The sequence below is a fragment of the Apium graveolens genome, chromosome 4 (genome assembly GCF_009905375.1).
Source record: "Apium graveolens cultivar Ventura chromosome 4, ASM990537v1, whole genome shotgun sequence".
Lineage (NCBI taxonomy): Eukaryota > Viridiplantae > Streptophyta > Magnoliopsida > Apiales > Apiaceae > Apium > Apium graveolens.
In genome coordinates, this window is record NC_133650.1 from 226,603,984 (window position 1) to 226,621,643 (window position 17,660).

Genomic DNA, 17,660 nt, shown 5'->3' on the forward strand with positions numbered 1-17,660 from the left:
AATTAGGTGCTTAATTAAGTAGTTAATTGTAGTTAATATTTAGTCAATAATTCTAAGTGTTAGTGTCTTAACATTGAGAAGTAATCATACACTGGTGAGTGAGTTTAATTGAACAATAATTAGTCTGAGTCTTTGTGGGAACGAACTAGAAAGTATTCTATATTACTTGCGAACGCGTATACTTGCGTGTATTATTAGCGCGTACTTTCGCCCTAACAAGTTTTTGGCGCCGCTGCCGGGGACTCGGCGTATTTGTTTAGTTTATGTACTTACCATCATTGGTCGTTAGGACTCAGTGATTAAGACGTATTAGTTACTTATTGTTTCTGGTTGTGTTTCAGGTACTTTAGTGAGCGTTTATGCAAACTCGTTCTCGTACTCGCAAGAGGACTTTAGATACAGTTGAGGAGACAGACGAAGTTCTTGATATTCCGGAGAAGATAGATTTTGAAGATTCGGATTCAGGAAGTGAGCAGAAAGAACCAGTAATCATGGGTGATCGTATTGTTCAGGCCGATCCAGCTCTTATGGACTTTTCTCGGCCTAAAATTGATGACATTCAGTCAAGCATTCTTCATCCGGCTATTCAAGCTAACACCTTTGAAATCAAGCCGGGCACTATTCAGATGGTACAGAATTCTGTTTCTTTTGGAGGTACTGTGACTGAAGACCCCAACATGCACATAAGGAATTTTGTCGAGATCTGCAGTACTTTCAAGTACAATGGCGTGACTGATGAGGCTATCAAACTGAGGCTTTTCCCATTCTCACTGAGGGACAAAGCTAAGGACTGGTTACATTCTGAACCAGCCGGGTCCATCACTACTTGGCAAGATCTTGGGCAAAAGTTTCTGGTGAAGTTTTATCCGATGGCAAAGACTGCTGCTATGAGGAGTGCCCTTACTCAATTTGCGCAGCAACCTGCAGAGTCTATATGCGAAGCTTGGGAACGTTACAAGGAAATGTTGAGAAAGTGTCCACATCATGGAATGCCCGATTGGATGGTGATCACTGGTTTCTATAATGGTTTGGGGGCCCAATCTCGGCCCATGCTCGATGCACAGCTGGAGGCGCCTTGTGGGCCAAAAGCTATACTGAGGCGTATAATCTTATCGAGACTATGGCTGCAAATGAGCATCAAAACCCAACTCAGAGGATGATGCCTGGGAAGGTAGCAGGTTTCTGGAAGTCGATACAGCCACTGCTATTGCAGCGCAGCTCCAACCACTGTCTATGAAGGTCGATTCTCTAGCTACATATGGAGTTAATCAAATAGCTATGGTATGTGAGCTTTGTGCAGGGTCGCATGCTACAGATCAGTGTTCTCTCGTCAATGAATCTGTTCATTATGTGAATAATTATCAGCAACAACAGCAGCCTGTACCAGCTACTTATCATCCTAACAACAGAAATCATCCAAATTTCAGTTGGGCTAATAATCAGAATGCTATTCAGCCACCATATCAGCAAGGTGTGAGTAAACAGCTCAATCCACATGGATTCCAGCAACCGTATCAATATGCTCAAAGGCAATCATATCCTCCACAGGGAAGTGCAGCTGCACCTACTAGTGCTGATTTTGAGGAACTTAAGCTGTTATGCAAGAGTCAGGCGATTTCTATCAAGACCTTGGAAAATCAAATCGGTCAAATAGCTAATGCAGTGCTCAATCGTCAACCTGGAACACTTCCCAGTGACATGGAAGTTCCAGGAAGGAAGGAAGCTAAATAGCAAGTCAAGGCTATTACCTTAAGGTCTGGGAAAGTTGCTGATGCTAAAAAGGCAAAAGAAGGAGCATCTGAAGTTAGAGATGAAGAAGCTAAGCAAAAGGAGAAAGCGGCGGAACCAAGGAAGACTACTGTTGAACACATTCTACCTGAGGGTAATACAGGGGATAAACAGCTCTATCCTCCACCACCTTTCCCTAAGAGATTACAACAACAAAAGCTGGATAAGCAGTTCGGTAAGTTTCTGGAGGTGTTCAACAAACTTCACATCAATATACCTTTCGCTGAAGCTCTGGAGCAAATGCCTAGTTATGCGAAGTTTATGAAGAGTATTCTTTCAAGGAAGGTGAAACTGGATGACCTTGAGACCGTTGCTCTAACGGAAGAATGCAGCGCTGTTCTGCAACAAAAGTTACCTCCAAAGCTTAAAGATCCAGGTAGCTTCACCATTCCTTGCACCATTGACAAGTTGTCATTTGACAAGTGCCTTTGTGGTTTGGGAGCAAGCATCAATCTGATGCCGTTGTCGATCTTTAAAAAGTTGGATTTGCCTGATCCAAAACCCACCTTCATGTCTCTACAATTGGCTGATCGTTCTATTACTTACCCAAGGGGCATAGTGGAGGATGTGCTAGTCAAGGTGGATAAGCTCTTCTTTCCTGCAGACTTTGTTATTCTGGATTTCGAGGAAGATAAGAAGATTCCCATAATCTTGGGAAGACCTTTCTTGGCTACTGGCCGTACCTTGATAGATGTGCAGAAAGGTGAACTTACTATGCGGGTGCAGGATTAGGATGTGACCTTCAATGTATTCAAAGCAATGAAATTCCCTACAGAAGATGAGGAGTGCATAAAAGTGGATGTGATTGATTCTGCAGTTATGTCAGAACTCGATCATATATTGTCTGATGCATTAGAAAAGGCCTTAGTTGGGGATTTTCACAGTAATGATGAAGATGGCAATGAGCAATTACAATTTTTGAATGCTTCTCCCTGGAGACGAAAGCTGTACATGCCCTTTGAATCTCTTGGTACTTCTAACCTCAAGAATGCTGAAGGAAAGCTCAAACCATCAATTGAGGAAGCATCTACCTTGGAGCTCAAGCCATTACCTGAACACTTAAGGTATGCTTTTTTAGGTGATGCATCTACTTTACCTGTTATTATTGCATCTGACCTTTCAGGTAGTGAGCAAGACAAGCTCTTAAGGATTTTGAGAGAATTTAAATCAGCTATTGGATGAACCATAGCAGACATCAAGAGGATCAGCCCTTCATATTGTATGCATAAAATTCTGCTAGAGGAGGGTAGTAAGCCAACTGTTGAGCAACAACGCAGACTGAATCCTATCATGAAGGAGGTGGTGAAGAAAGAAATTATGAAATGGCTGGATGCAGGCATCATTTATCCTATTTCTGACAGTTCTTGGGTGAGCCCCGTACAATGTGTGCCTAAGAAAGGAGGTATCACTGTGGTAGCAAATGAGAAGAATGAACTCATCCCCACTCGAACAGTTACAGGATGGAGAGTATGCATGGATTACCGAAAGTTGAACAAGGCCACGAGGAAAGATCACTTCCCTCTTTCATTTATTGATCAGATGCTTGACAGGTTTGCTGGTCATGAGTATTATTGTCTTCTGGATGGCTACTCAGGGTATAATCATATTTGTATTGCACCAGAGGATCAGGAAAAGACTACCTTCACTTATCCATTTGGCACGTTTGCTTTTCGCAGAGTTTCGTTTGGGTTATGTGGCGCACCGGCCACTTTTCAGAGATGTATGATGGCTATATTCTCTGACATGATTGGGAATAATGTTGAGGTGTTCATGGACGACTTCTCCGTCTTTGGACATTTGTATGATGAATGTTTGAATAATCTTCGTGTCGTGCTCAAAAGGTGTGTGGAAACTAATTTGGTGCTCAATTGGGAGAAATGTCATTTTATGGTGCGTGAAGGCATTATTCTGGGGCATAAGGTCTCTAGCAAGGGTCTTGAGGTGGATAAAGCCAAGGTGGGAGTCACTGAAAATCTTCCACCACATATTTCTGTGAAAGGAATCCGTAGTTTTCTTGGTCATGCGGGCTTTTATCGGCGGTTCATCAAGGACTTTTCAAAGATATCTAAGCCGTTGTGCAACTTGCTTGAGAAAGATGTGCCTTTCAAATTTGATGATGAATGTTTGACGGCATTCGAGACTCTCAAGAAGAGTTTAATCACTGCACCAGTTATTACAACACCGGATTGGACAGAGCCTTTTGAGATGATGTGTTATGCGAGTGATTATACGGTAGGTGCAGTTCTTGGGCAGCACAAGAATAATCTCTTTCATGTGGTCTACTATGCTAGTAAGACCTTAAATGGGGCCCAAATGAACTACACCACTACTGAGAAGGAGCTATTGGCTATAGTCTTTGGTTTCGAGAAATTTCGATCTTATCTGCTTGGGACAAAAGTGACAGTATTCACGGATCATGCGGCCATTCGCTATTTGGTTTCCAAGAAGGATTCGAAGCCGAGACTCATTCGTTGGGTGCTCTTACTACAAGAATTTGAGTTAGAGATCAAGGATCGAAAAGGTACTGAGAATCAAGTAGCTGACCATCTCTCTAGATTGGAGAATCCCGAGTCTACTTCACAGGATAGGACATTGATCAACGAATCTTTTCCGGATGAGCAGTTGTTCGCAGTTCCGGAGGAAGAGCCATGGTTTGCCGATATTGTAAACTATCTTGTCAGCAATATAATGCCTCCTAATTTGACCTCAGCTCAAAAGAAAAATTTTCTGCATGAGGTGAAGTGGTATATGTGGGATGAACCATATTTGTTTAGACAGGGAGCTGACCAGATCATCAGGAGATGTATCCCGTTTTGTGAGACAGAGGGGATATTATGAGACTGCCACTCCACAGTCTATGGTGGACACTATGGTGGTGAGAAGACGACAGCTCATATTCTGCAAGTAGGTTTTTTCTGGCCTAATTTGTTTAAGGACGCTCATCAGTTTGTTTTAAGGTGTGATCGTTGCCAAAGAGTGGGAAATTTGACGAGAAAGGATGAGATGTCGTTAAATGTGATGCTTGAAGTCGAGGTCTTTGATGTTTGGGGAATCGATTTCAAGGGGCCTTTTGTCTCGTCCTGCAATAATCAGTACATCTTGCTGGCAGTCGATTATGTCTCAAAATGGGTAGAAGTCAAAGCTCTACCGACAAATGATGCAAAGGCAGTGTTGAATTTTCTTCATAAGCAGATTTTCACAAGGTTTGGAACGCCTCGGGTAATCATAAGTGATGAAGGGTTGCATTTCTGCAACCGTAAGTTCACTTCTATGATGCAGCGTTATAATGTGAATCATCGAGTTGCTACTGCCTATCATCCGCAAACAAATGGTCAAGCAGAAGTGTCTAACAGAGAGATCAAGCGCATCCTAGAGAAGGTTGTTTGTCCGTCAAGGAAGGATTGGTCTTTAAAGCTCGATGAAGCTGTTTGGGCTTACAGAACAGCATACAAAACTCCACCTGGTATGTCCCCATTTCAACTGGTGTATGGTAAGGGATGTCATTTACCTGCGGAACTTGAGCATAAGGCTTATTGGGCGTTGAAAAAGTTAAACCTGGATTTAGATGCAGCTGGTAAGAAGAGAATGCTTCAGCTTAATGAACTTGATGAATTTCGACTTCAAGCGTACGAGAATAACAAAATGTACAAGGAAAAGGTGAAGAGGTGGCACGATAGGAAGCTACATCATAAGTTATTCGTGCCGGGGCAATAAGTTCTCTTATTCAACTCTCGTCTCCGACTTTTTCCTGGGAAGTTGAAATCAAGGTGGTCTGGACCTTTTATTGTCAAAACTGTGTTTCCACATGGAGCGGTGAAGATTTTTGAGAATGATCCGGACCAAGCATTCAAGGTTAATGGTCAGCGTTTGAAGCACTACTATGGGGATACGGCAAACTGAGAAGTGGTTAGTGCTGTTTTATTGTCAACTTGAGGAAGGTACGCAACGTCAAGCTAATGATGAAAAAGAAGTTAATAACCTATCCAAAACCACAAAAAAATCAGAAAAACCGGGCTCGAATTTTTTTTTTCCAGAGACCCCCTGAGAGCCCGCTCAGCTCTGCTGAGCGACCGCTCAACAAGCTGAGCGCCCGCTCAGCTTTGCTGAGCGACCGCTCAGCAAGCCGAGCGCCCGCTCAGCTTTGATGAGCGACCGCTCAGGGGTCGGCTGCCAGAATTTTTTTTTAGTTCATAAAAAATCCAAAAAAAAAAATCAGAAAATCAAAAAAATAATTTACAGCTCCATTACCCACAATTTCTTTTCCCCATTACCCCATGATTTTATCCCTCAAACCCACTCCTAATCTTATTTTAACCTAATCCATACCCTATATATACATACACCTATCCCATACATCTTCCACATACTTTCTACACTCAAACTCTCTCCCAAACACAAAAACACTATTCTCAAGCACTTTCATTCAGATTCAATGGCACCTAAGAGAGCAAGGACTATTGATAGCAGCAACACAGTCCATACTGCTGATTCATCGAGGGGTACCGCTGCGAGGCCTCGGTGGAATGACAGAGCTGCGGAGGAGGAGTACACTAGGCTTTTGGGGAAGCCGATTCTGAAGGAGAGGGGGTTTTTACCATCGGGGAGGGATGATGAGCTGCTACCTATGATTGCAGAGAAAGGGTGGATAGCTTTCTGTGAGTCGCCTGAAGTAGTGTCGATGAGCGTGGTTCGCGAGTTCTATGCGAACGCGAAGGCCGAGAAGAATGGGTTTTCTGTGGTCCGAGGGCTGATGGTTGATTATCACCCAGCGGCGATTCACCGTGTGATTGGGCAGCGAGAGAGGAAGCCCGAGGAGGAGAACTGGAATGAGAAGACTGCTGAGGATTTCGACTTGGATTTGATTTGTGCTACTCTCTATAGGCCGGGCACAGTTTGGACCTTCAGGACAGGAACTAATGAGTATCGTTACTTCCCGGCGATCGCTATGAACATGTATGCCCGTGCATGGAATGCGTTTATTTGTGCTAATATTCTGCCTTCTTCGCATGCACATGAGGTCACAGTTGAGAGAGCACATGAGGAGTACTATATGGACCTTGGTGAGTTCATCTACCAAGGGATTCTGAAGTTTTTGAGGGGAGCTAAGCACATGAACATCCCTTATGCATCCACGGTCATGAAGCTTTGCCGAGCAGTGGGAGTAAACTGGCCATCTCATGAGCAGTTACAGTTGCCGACCGCTCCGATTGAATCTGGGACTCTGAATGGGATGCAGGAGTGGACCGGTGGTGAGCCCGAGGATCATGGGTTGGGTTATCGTCTTCTAGGAGGGCGTCCAGCACGAGGTGCTACTATGGCTAGGCCTAGGCGTGATGAGGCTGGTTCTTCGAGAGCTCAGGAGGGTGCTGGGATGGCAAATACCCAGTATAGAAGGCTGTCACGGCGGATGGATGCCATGTACGAGACGCAGAGCAGGTTTGCTCAGGAGCTCACCCTTGCGTTAGGGACTGCTTTTCGGGGCCTTGGAGCTGACATCCAGTGGCCAGTTTTTGGTGAGGACTCTGCATACCCGCCGCCTGATACTCTACCCACTGAGGGTGATGATGATGATGACTCCGAGTAGGTATACCCTGTGTTCCTTTCTACTACCTTCACTAGGGACAGTGGAGATTTTAAGTTTGGGAGTGGTAGTTCAGGAATATTTTGTGTGTGTGTCATATAGCTGCATATTTATGATAGTTTAGTTCATATAGTTGCATAATTTTTGCCATATAGTTTTTATTTATTTATTTATAGCTTTATTTGATTATCATATCGTATAGCTCATGCATATGCCATGATCCCTTTTGCGATAATTTATCGACTAATTTGTGATGTTGATACGAGTGTAGTGATGATATTAAAGTGATAATTGAGTCGTGTAAGTTGATATGCATGCTAGAAGAACTTGTATTTTCACTAAGTCTTAGAGAACGCTTAAGGACTAGATTGTTGTTATGATCTGATGGTTTTCGAGGTTAATCTAGTTATTATGCTTAGAATTTGATAATAGGTTCTTAGTGATAAAGGCATGAAAAAGAAAAAAATGGAGTAAAAATGGAATTTGTTGCTAGTTGTGGCTAGGCGTCAATTGGCTAATAGCCGGCTCGCATGTTATGTGAGTAGTCTAGGGTTGAGCAAGATGGAGCGAAACGCACTTGCTCAGAAATTTTGGAAAAAAAAAGAAAAAAAACAGAAAAAGAAAAAGAAAAAAAAAGAAGAAGTATGTGTTTATGCATAATTGATCACGAGTGGGCTCTTTGGTATTCGAGTTATTAAGTTCTTAGGGTACTTTGTGCCTAGTGACCTAAGGCTTTTAGAGTCTGGGATCCGCTAGCCTAACGCTCGCTACATGGATATCATTGTATAAGTCTTTTGTGGACCTCACTCATTGCACGGTCAAATAAGCATTATTGTTGTGAATAAAAAGCATGATTCCGTAATAAGCTCCATGATTCTTATAGTGTTATAAGTCGCTTTGAGCCTAGAATTTTTATTCTTTGTATAATCATGTGATTGCCTTGATGATAGTTGAGTCATGATAATTGGTCTAGTTCCGAAGCATATCTGTAAGCATCTACACACACCACGTTTCTGGCTGTATGTTTGTTTACATGATTTGATTGATCTTTGGTCGCCTAATTGCATTTGTTGAGATGTTGTAAGTTGGTTGGATTGGTCGTAGTAAGGGGGTTCGCTGCATTTCATATAGATTGCATTTATGCATGTTTTTATTTGTTTTTGAGTCTGTGACGCTTGAGGACAAGCATCGATTTAAGTTTGGGGGTGTGATAAATGGCATTTTATACCACTTAGAACGTCTTAAAATGGCTTAAATTGGTGTCTTGAAATCAAGTATTTTGTGTATTTGATATGTTTTTCTAGTGTTTGTGTATTTCAGGGTATAAGTTGCATTTCAGAGGAGTAATCATCAAGAATAAGCCTTGGCATGTGTTAAGCATTGCGAGAGGAAAGAAAGGGGCAGATTGCAGCGAAGAAACGGAGCAAACTCAGGAATTTTCCAGTAGGGTCCTGAGCGCCCGCTCAGCTATGCTGCGTGGCCGCGCAGAAGGCTGAGCGCCCGCTCAACTATGCTGAGCGGCCGCGCAGGGTCGGGAAAAATAATAATCTGTTTTAGACTTCTACTTCTGTTTGGCTTCCAACTTCTATGTAATCTGAGTTTTATGGGACTATTATATAAGTAGATTTGGAGACGTTTTCACAAGGTTGGATCGTTGTATTAAGCAAGGAGAGAAGGAGATAAGGAAGAAGACCGTTTTAGCACACCGTAACGAAGAGGAAGCATATTTTCTTGTGATTCTTATTTCGTTGTAACGTTGGATGCTAGTTTTCTTGCTTTTGAACCTAATTACTCTTGTGACGTACTCTGGTTTAATATAATTAGTTTAGTTATTATTTTCTTGTGTTTATTTATCATGTTTTCATATGAACCCATGATGACGATAAGTGCTATCATGGGCTAATCGTGATCATGGGGTCGTAATGGATTTGCTATGGAATTCTTTAGTTAATTGTTTAATACCTTAGTATGTGATGATTGTATGATATCTAGTATTGGTTGTGCGTATTCGTCTTATGTACGTCGCGAACATATAAGATAGGGTGTTAATCTCTTGTGAAGCGACGGTGGATCTTGAGATTTAGAACTTGCCATGTTAGCATAGGTTCATGTATGATGTGCATGATTAGTGGGTAACTCTAACCGTTTTATTCGCCCTGTGTAATCAAAAGGGAATAACTTGCGCTTAAATCATTTTGTTGTAAATTTCTGTAGACATATAGGGACTCAACATAATTGATGCCTATTCAACTTCTATCTTAATTGTGGATGTTTGGTAGAATGGTATTAGTACAATGAGAGTTGGCTTTTATCAGTTTCGTGTTATTCGATTAATATCATCACTGTTGCATGCTAAGGGTAATAACAATAACTATTGAAGGAAGTAGTAATGAAGTTGTGATCTCATGAGTGTTTTAATATTGTTAATTCGAAGTGTTAATTAGGTGCTTAATTAAGTACTTAATTGTAGTTAATATTTAGTCAATAATTCTAAGTGTTAGTGTCTTAACATTGAGAAGTAATCATACACTGGTGAGTGAGTTTAATTGAACAATAATTAGTCTGAGTCTCTGTGCGAACTAACTAGAAAGTATTCTATATTACTTGTGAACGCGTATACTTGCGTGTATTATTAGCGCATGTTTTCTCCCTAACAGGTACCCCTTTACAACGAGTCAATTTTGGGGCACATTTTGGCTCTCATCTATCATGTAAGTGACCACATCATATTAGAGTCACTTTGCACCGTATAAGAGTCATTTTCCACCATATATTTGTTCAATTAGCATGTTAACATCATATAAATCCTATTTGACATCCTTTTACCACCTCTTAGTGCCACTTTCATACAAGTGAATTTTGTTCCACATTTTGACTTTAAACTACCATGTAAGTCAATTCTTACCATAATAGAGTCCATTTTCACACTATAAGAGTCATTTTACATAATATATTTGTACAATTAACATATTAATATCATATACATCCAATTTAACATCCTTTTACAACCTCTTAGTGACACTTTCATACAAGTCAATTTTGTTCCACATTTTGGCTTTAATCAACCATGTAAGTTACTTCTCATCATATTAAAGTCACCTTGCGCCCTAGAAGAGTCAGTTTCCAATATATTTGTACAATTAACATGTTAACATCATATACATCCAATGTAACATCCTTTTACCACCTCTTAGTGACACTTTCATACAAGTCAATTTTGTTCCATATTTTGGCTCTAATCAACCATGCAAGTTACTTTTCATCATATTAGAGTCACTTTGTACCCTATAACAGTCACTTTCCAATATATTTGTACAATTAACATGTTAACATAATATACATACATTTTGACATCCTTTTACCACCTCTGAGTGTTACTATCATAAAAATAAATTTTGTTCCACATTTTGGCTCAAATCAACCATGTAAGTCATTTTTTACCATATTAAAGTCACTTTGCAACCTATAAGAATCACTTTCCACAATATATTTGTATAATTAGCATGTTAACATCATATAAATGCAATTTGACTTCCTTTTACCACCTCCTCGTTCCACTTTCATACAAGTCAATTTTGTTCCACATTTTGGCTCTAATCAACCATATAAGTCACTTTTCACCATATTAGAGTCACTTTGCTTCCTATTATAGTCATTTTCCACAATATATTTGTACAATTAACATGTTAATATCATATACATCCAATTTGACGTCCTTTTACCACCTCTAAGTGACACTTTCATTCAAGTCAATTTTGTTCCATATTTTGGCTTTAATCAACCATGTAAATCACTTTTCACCATATTAGAGTCACATTGCTTCCTATAATAGTCATTTTCCACAATATATTTTTACAATTAATGTTTTAACATCATATACATCCAATTTGACTTCCTTTTACCACCTTTTCGTTCCACTTTTATACAAGTCAATTTTGTTCCACATTTTGGCTCTAATCAACCATGTAAGTTACTTTTCATCATATTAAAGTCACTTTGCACCATATAAGAGTCACTTTCCAATATATTTGTACAATTAACATGTTAACATCATATACATACATTTTGACATCCTTTTACCACCTCTTAGTGTCACTATCATACAAATTAATTTTGTTCCACATTTACGCTCAAATCAACCATGTAAGTCACTTTTCACCATATTAGAGTCACTTTGCACCCTATAAAAGACACTTTCCATAATATATTTGTATAATTAACATGTTAACAACATATAGATGCAATTTTACATCTTTTACCACGTCCTCGTTCCACTTTCATACAAGCCAATTTTGTTACACATTTTGGCCCTAATCAACCATGTAAGTCACTTTTCACCACATTAGAGTCCATTTGCATCCTATAAGAGTCATTTTCCATAATATATTTGTACAGTTAACATGTTAACGTCATATACATCCAATGTAACATGCTTTTACCACCTCTTAGTGACACATTCATACAAGTCAATTTTGTTCCACATTTTGGCTCTAATCAACCATGTAAGTTACTTTTCATCATATTAGAGTCACCTTGCATCCTATAAGAGTCACTTTCCAATATATTTTACAATTAATATGTTAACATCATATACATCCAATTTAACATCTTTTTACCACCTCTTAGTGACACATTCATACAAGTCAATTTTGTTCCACATTTTGGCTCTAATCAACCATGTAAGTTACTTTTCATCATATTAGAGTCACTTTGCACCCTGTAACAGTCACTTTCCAATATATTTGTACAATTAACATGTTAACATCATATACATACATTTTGACATCCTTTTACCACCTCTGAGTGTCACTATCATACAAATCAATTTTGTTCCACATTTTGGCTCAAATTAACCATGTAAGTCACTTTTCACCATATTTGAGTCACTTTGCACCCTATAAGAGTCACTTTCTACATTATATTTGTATAATTAACATGTTAACATCATATAAATGCAATTTGACATCCTTTTACCACTTCCTCGTTCCACTTTCATACAAGTCAATTTTGTTCCACATTTTGGCTCTAATCAACCATGTAAGTCACTTTTCACCATATTAGAGTCACTTTGCTTCCTATAATAGTCATTTTCCATAATATATTTATACAATTAACATGTTAATATCATATACATCAAATTTGACATCCTTTTACCAGCTCTAAGTGACACTTTCATTCAAGTCATTTTTCTTCCACATTTTGGCTTTAATCAACCATGTAAGTCAGTTTTCACCATATTAGAGTCACTTTGCTTCCTATAATAGACATTTTCCATAATATATTTGTACAATTAACATATTATCATCATATACATCCATTTTGACATCCTTTTACCACATCTTAGTGACACTTTCATACAAGTCAATTTCGTTGCACAATTTGGCTCTAATGAACCATGAAAGTCACTTTTCATCATATTAGAGTCACTTTGTACCCTATAAGAGTCACGTTCCACTATATCTTTGTACAATTAACATGTTAACATCATATATATCCAATTTGACATTCTTTTACCACCTCTTAATGCCACTTTCATATAAGTCAGTTTTGTTCCACATTTTGGCTCTAATCAGCCATGTTAGTCACTTTTCACCATATTATAGTCACTTTCACCCTATAAAATTCATTCTCAGTATATTTGTATAATTAACATGTTAACATCATATAAATGGAATTTGATATCCTTTTACCACCTCCTCGTTCCACTTTTATACAAGTGAATTTTGTTCCACATTTTCGCTCTAATCAACCATGTAAGTTACTTTTCACCATTAAGAGTCACTTTACACCCTATAAGAATCACTTTCCACCATACATTTGTACAATTAATATGTTGACGTCATATACATCCAATTTAACATCCTTTTAGCACCTCTTAGAGACACTTTCATACAAGTCAATTTTGTTCCATATTTTGGCTCTAATCAACCATGTAAGTCACTTTTCACCATATTAGAGTCACTTTGCTTCCTATAATAGTCATTTTCCACAATATACTTGTACAATTAACATGTTACATTCATATACATCCAATTTGTCTTCCTTTTACCACCTCCTAGTGCTACTTTCATACAAGTCAATTTTGTTCCACATTTTGGCTCTAATCAGCCATGTAAGTCACTTTTTACCATATTAGAGTCCATTTACACCCTATAAGAGTCACCTTCCACAATATATTTGTACAATTAACATGTTAACATGATATACATCCAATGTAACATCCTTTTACCACCTCTTAGTGACACTTTCATACAAGTCAATTTTGTTCCACATTTTGGCTCTAATCAACCATGTAAGTTACATTTCATCATATTAGAGTGACCTTCCATCCTATAAGAGTAACTTTCCAATATATTTGTATAATTAACATGTTAACATCATATACATCCAATTTAACAACTTTTTACCACCTCTTAGTGACACATTCATACAAGTCAATTTTGTTCCACATTTTGGCACTTATCAACCATGTAAGTTACTTTTCATCATATTAGAGTCACTTTGCACCCTGTACCAGTAACTTTCCAATATATTTGTACAATTAACATGTTAACATCATATACATACATTTTGACATCCTTTTACCACCTCTTAGTGTCACTATCATACAAATCAATTTTGTTCCACATTTTGGCTCAAATTAACCATGTAAGACACTTTTCACCATATTAGAGTCACTTTGCACCCTATAAGAGTCACTTTCTACATTATATTCGTATAATTAACATCTTAACAACATATAAATCCAATTTGATATCCTTTTACCACCTCCTCCTTCCACTTTCATACAAGTCAATTTTGTTCCACATTTTGGCTTTAAACTACCATGTAAGTCAATTCTTACCATAATAGAGTCCATTTTCACACTATAAGAGTAATTTTACATAATATATTTGTACAATTAACATATTAATATCATATACATCCAATTTAACATCCTTTTACAACCTCTTAGTGACACTTTCATACAAGTCAATTTTGTTCCATATTTTGGCTTTAATCAACCATGTAAGTTACTTCTCATCATATTAAAGTCACCTTGCGCCCTAGAAGAGTCAGTTTCCAATATATTTGTACAATTAACATGTTAACATCATATACATCCAATGTAACATCCTTTTACCACCTCTTAGTGACACTTTCATACAAGTCAATTTTGTTCCACATTTTGGCTCTAATCAACCATGCAAGTTACTTTTCATGATATTGGAGTCACTTTGTACCCTATAACAGTCACTTTCCAATATATTTGTACAATTAACATGTTAACATAATATACATACATTTTGACATCCTTTTACCACCTCTGAGTGTTACTATCATAAAAATAAATTTTGTTCCACATTTTGGCTCAAATCAACCATGTAAGTCACTTTTCACCATATTAAAGTCACTTTGCAACCTATAAGAGTCACTTTCCACAATATATTTGTATAATTAGCATGTTAACATCATATAAATGCAATTTGACATTCTTTTACCACCTCCTCGTTCCACTTTCATACAAGTCAATTTTGTTCCATATTTTGGCTCTAATCAACCATATAAGTCACTTTTCACCATATTAGAGTCACTTTGCTTCCTATTATAGTCATTTTCCACAATATATTTGTACAATTAACATGTTAATATCATATACATCCAATTTGACGTCCTTTTACCACCTCTAAGTGACACTTTCATTCAAGTCAATTTTGTTCCACATTTTGGCTTTAATCAACCATGTAAATCACTTTTCACCATATTAGAGTCACATTGCTTCCTATAATAGTCATTTTCCACAATATATTTTTACAATTAATGTTTTAACATCATATACATCCAATTTGACTTCCTTTTACCACCTTTTCGTTCCACTTTTATACAAGTCAATTTTGTTCCACAGTTTGGCTCTAATAAACCATGTAAGTTACTTTTCATCATATTAAAGTCACTTTGCACCATATAAGAGTCACTTTCCAATATATTTGTACAATTAACATGTTAACATCATATACATACATTTTGACATCCTTTTACCACCTCTTAGTGTCACTATCATACAGATTAATTTTGTTCCACATTTACGCTCAAATCAACAATGTAAGTCACTTTTCACCATATTAGAGTCACTTTGCACCCTATAAAAGTCACTTTCCATAATATATTTGTATAATTAACATGTTAACAACATATAGATGCAATTTTACATCCTTTTACCACGTCCTCGTTCCACTTTCATACAAGCCAATTTTGTTACACATTTTGGCCCTAATCAACCATGTAAGTCACTTTTCACCACATTAGAGTCCATTTGCATCCTATAAGAGTCATTTTCCATAATATATTTGTACAGTTAACATGTTAACGTCATATACATCCAATGTAACATACTTTTACCACCTCTTAGTGACACATTCATACAAGTCAATTTTGTTCCACATTTTGGCTCTAATCAACCATGTAAGTTACTTTTCATCATATTAGAGTCACCTTGCATCCTATAAGAGTCACTTTCCAATATATTTGTACAATTAACATGTTAACATCATATACATCCAATTTAACATCTTTTTACCACCTCTTAGTGACACATTCATACAAGTCAATTTTGTTCCACATTTTGGCTCTAATCAACCATGTAAGTTACTTTTCATCATATTAGAGTCACTTTGCACCCTGTAATAGTCACTTTCCAATATATTTGTACAATTAACATGTTACCATCATATACATACATTTTGACATCCTTTTACCACCTCTGAGTGTCACTATCATACAAATCAATTTTGTTCCACATTTTGGCTCAAATTAACCATGTAAGTCACTTTTCACCATATTAGAGTCACTTTGCACCCTATAAGAGTTACTTTCTACATTATATTTGTATAATTAACATGTTAACATCATATAAATGCAATTTGACACCCTTTTACCACTTCCTCGTTCCACTTTCATACAAGTCAATTTTGTTCCACATTTTGGCTCTAATCAACCATGTAAGTCACTTTTCACCATATTAGAGTCACTTTGCTTCCTATAATAGTCATTTTCCATAATATATTTGTACAATTAACATGTTAATATCATATACATCAAATTTGACATCCTTTTACCAGCTCTAAGTGACACTTTCATTCAAGTCAATTTTGTTCCACATTTTGGCTTTAATCAACCATGTAAGTCACTTTTCACCATATTAGAGTCACTTTGCTTCCTATAATAGTCATTTTCCATAATATATTTGTACAATTAACATATTATCATCATATACATCCATTTTGACATCCTTTTACCACATCTTAGTGACACTTTCATACAAGTCAATTTCGTTGCACATTTTGGCTCTAATGAACCATGAAAGTCACTTTTCATCATATTAGAGTCACTTTGTACCCTATAAGAGTCAGTTCCACTATATCTTTGTACAATTAACATGTTAACATCATATATATCCAATTTGACATTCTTTTACCACCTCTTAATGCCACTTTCATATAAGTCAGTTTTGTTCCACATTTTGGCTCTAATCAGCCACGTTAGTCACTTTTCACCATATTATAGTCACTTTCACCCTATAAAATTCATTCTCAGTATATTTGTATAATTAACATGTTAACATCATATAAATGGAATTTGATATCCTTTTACCACCTCCTCGTTCCACTTTTATACAAGTGAATTTTGTTCCACATTTTCGCTCTAATCAACCATGTAAGTTACTTTTCACCATTAAGAGTCACTTTACACCCTATAAGAATCACTTTCCACCATACATTTGTACAATTAATATGTTGACGTCATATACATCCAATTTAACATCCTCTTAGCACCTCTTAGAGACACTTTCATACAAGTCAATTTTGTTCCACATTTTGGCTCTAATCAACCATGTAAGTCACTTTTCACCATATTAGAGTCACTTTGCTTCCTATAATAGTCATTTTCCACAATATACTTGTACAATTAACATGTTACATTCATATACATCCAATTTGTCTTCCTTTTACCACCTCCTAGTGCTACTTTCAAACAAGTCAATTTTGTTCCACATTTTGGCTCTAATCAGCCATGTAAGTCACTTTTTACCATATTAGAGTCCATTTACACCCTATAAGAGTCACCTTCCACAATATATTTGTACAATTAACATGTTAACATGATATACATCCAATGTAACATCCCTTTACCACCTCTTAGTGACACTTTCATACAAGTCAATTTTGTTCCATATTTTGGCTCTAATCAACCATGTAAGTTACATTTCATCATATTAGAGTGACCTTCCATCCTATAAGAGTAACTTTCCAAT

General features: G+C 37.3%; 1 non-coding gene across 1 annotated transcript; it reads right to left on the reverse strand.

Moving 5' to 3' along the window:
• Positions 1-884: 884 nt before the first annotated feature.
• LOC141722420 (small nucleolar RNA R71) lies at positions 885-991 on the reverse strand. Its single transcript, XR_012575440.1, has one exon. It is a non-coding gene; the product is annotated as a small nucleolar RNA R71 (small nucleolar RNA).
• Positions 992-17,660: the final 16,669 nt, after the last annotated feature.